Here is a 3300-nt window from a genome sequence, read left to right as displayed (position 1 = left end):
GGAGTCCAGAAGGCCTGGGCACAGGCCCGGAGCAGGTCTCCAAAGCCGATTTCCGGCAGCCCACCAGAGTTGGGTGCAAAATATGGAACGCTTCACGAATTTGCGTGTCATCCTTGCGCAGGGGCCATGCTAATCTTCTCTGTATCGTTCCAATTTTAGTATATGTGCTGCCGAAGCGAGCACGCTGCAACCTCCGCCCGCAAGGTATTTAAGGCCCAGCGAGATCCCTCCTTTCTTAGTTATGGTGATTGAGTCGCGTCCTTTCGCGGTGACCTCGGGACGGTTAGGGGAATTTGATGCCCCGGGATCCCCTCGCGAGGCTCGCATGTTGGTTGCTATGATAGTTAGGCTGCGACTGAGCTGCGGGGTTTACCTGTGGCGTGGGACATGCAAATGAGCGCCCGGGACACCTTGGGTAATGAGCGCGAGGCGGGGCTGTGAGTCGTAAGGCCCTGGCGCTGGGTGGGCGGAGCAGGCGGGCGGCGGCGAGCACGGCCCACGCCTCAGCGCGCAGTGCTTCCGAGGTCCGGGGGTAGGAGGCACCCGGGTTGGCGTGATCGAGGCGGCCCCAGCGTCCAGCCTGGAACAGGCGGCCTGCCTGTTGGGTAGATAGGGATTGGTTTCGAGCACGGGTCCTCTCAATAACATATGGAAGGTATGGTGGGTGTTTCACCCGTGACACAGGGACCTTGTGCCAATTGCAAAAGGCATTGTTGAAATGAGCCCGGCGTCCAGCCCTCCGTGAAATTCCGCCCAACTCCTCGCCCGCTCAGTGCTGGACGGTCAGCAGCACACGCTAGGTTCCCCGGGCTCAGCAAACTGTCGCACTAGTGTCTCGGACCTGAGGCCATTAAGCCCAGGCTCCGGGGGGGGGGGGGGGGGGGTGGGGGGGGTGGAAGAGCCGGGAAGGATGGCCACGCCCCTCACAGGTGTGTTTCTTCTGAGAGACCTAGAAGCCAGGTTCCCAACCGGCCGGAACACTAAAGAACACACCGAAGCCCACATTTTTGGCCTGAGAGGTGGATTCGAGGAATTACACTATTAGGGTTGAAATGGGGAATCATTCTTGTAGTTCTGTATACTTCCCCGCACTCTGCGCCTAGCCCTATTAGATAGGCACATGCAGAACAGACCAACTTGAAGGAAATACTGCAGTTAGTGTTGAAGATTCTGATTTTATTGCAAAAACCATATTGCTCAAGTACCAGCCTTGCCCATTGCGAAATGAGGCCCAAAGGTGAAAGAAATGAGGGTCAAAGGTGGTATTGAGGTGGTTGCACCACTCCATATATTGGAAGTAAAGTGGAAAGCATAGATTTGCCTGAGTTATGATGGCACCCTTAATAAGGAATACATTATATTTATAGAATAAGTGGAGTTTTGCTTTTTTCTCCTTCATTTGGTCGTCCTACTTCTCTCCAAAACTGACACAATATTTTGAAATAAAAACCTGCGACAGACAATTTTGAGTTTTTAATTAGTACACAATTTTATGATGTACAAAAAGAAAATAGTGTGAAACCATATGAGTTTTGCTATTGCAGACACAAAAATAGAAAAGGAACGGAAAACCTACGGGGCTTATTGCTAAACCTGTGTTTATGGTTTTAATTCTCTTTCGAAACTTTGAAAAGAAATAAAAACACTGTATTCTCCCCACACCAAAATAAAAAATTATGCAAAAATGTTACACCTATTGCGTAAATTGTCGAATTACAAATAGTCTGCTTTGATATATTTCTTCTAATTGCCTGTTTTCTAATAAGCCATTACTGACTTCAAAGCTATTAAGTAGTAGTTAAAATTGATGTTCAATTTTATGGCTTGAAGAAATATATATAAAACGACCTTTCATGTTTCCTTTAGAAACGTTACAACCAAACAGTTTATAAAAGGGTACAAGGTTAGAGGAGTCTATATAGTTGGAACGATGTCAGAGCTCCAGGGTCAGGAACTTGATTCCTCTATTCCTTAGGTCAAGCTGCACTCCTGGATGAACTCTTTAAACTCTTTATATCTGAAAACCAGAAAATGTTTGCCACATACAGAAAAAAAAAAAAAAAAGAACAGATCAAATCCTTGGCGGGAGGCGAAGGTGTGGGATCTTTATAATGCCTCTAAATTACCAGATATGTACAGCAGAATAGCAGAAATGCATACTTTTAGAGCCATTGTGCTGCTAAAGAGCTACAGCAGAATTTCTCACAGGTAATTTATTTGTGACCCCTTTTAAAACAATAAATTCTCTCAACCTCCAGTATTCCTAAAATTGCTTCTATTATATTGTTACTTAAATATTTATAAACATAAAACTATGTATAAACTTACTCTTATAGCTGTTATAAACTAAAACAAATTGACCTAACTACACTGGCTTTGTGTTTTATTGATTTGTGTTGTAAATGAACTATATATCAATACAATTCAATTAACATCACATAATTTATTGCAGTTGATGATGTGTTTGGCTAAAACTAAATCACCGTTGTTGGTTTTTTGTTTTTGTTTTTTTCTTCAATTGATTTCAGAGAGGAAGGGAGAGATAGAAATATCACTGATGGTCAGAATCATTGATCAGCTGCCTCTGCCCACCACTAGGGATCAAGCCTGCAACCTAGGAATCTAACCATGACCTGCTTCATAGGTCAACACTCAATCACTGAGCCATGACCACCAGCCAGGTCCTTTGTTGGGTTTGATACTTGAAAGAGGTAGCCTCAAGTTCAGTTCTATAGTTAATCTGCTTCTGTGTTTTGACTAAAGCAGAGGCGACTACCAATTCATATAAGTATGTTCTGAAAAAAACTGAACCTCTGTTTACATAAGTACTTGAACATAAATTTTTTCAAAGTTAACATTTTGAAATCAGGACACAGCACCCAATAAATGGGAACCAAGAGTATAAAATCAGTAATTTAGTAAAATCAGACCTCATACTTAACACTGCCAATGAGCAATCCTTGAATACCTGATGACTCTGTAAAGCTGTATTATTTATTTCAACATGGCATTAAGAGTAACAGTATAATTGAAATCAGCAATAAATATATAATCTAATATTGCTGAAATTTGCAACAAGAAAGATTATCTGAAACTACTTTTAAATTCTTAGAAACATTTTTTAACTTTTTTTTAAGTTTCAGCTCTGAGCTCATAGACTATTGAAGGTACAGAAGGAATGAGGGTTCTGATAGTGTTTTATTTATGTATACTCATATATTTTCAGGGCTATATAAAGTCTGTAATGTGCAATTCATGATTCTGTGAGCAGCTTTCTCACTTTGAAGAAACAGATTTTCT

This window comes from Plecotus auritus, assembly GCF_963455305.1.
Source record: "Plecotus auritus genome assembly, chromosome: 1".
Lineage (NCBI taxonomy): Eukaryota > Metazoa > Chordata > Mammalia > Chiroptera > Vespertilionidae > Plecotus > Plecotus auritus.
The sequence above is the reverse complement of the archived record's forward strand: the minus strand, read 5'-3'. Positions refer to the sequence as shown.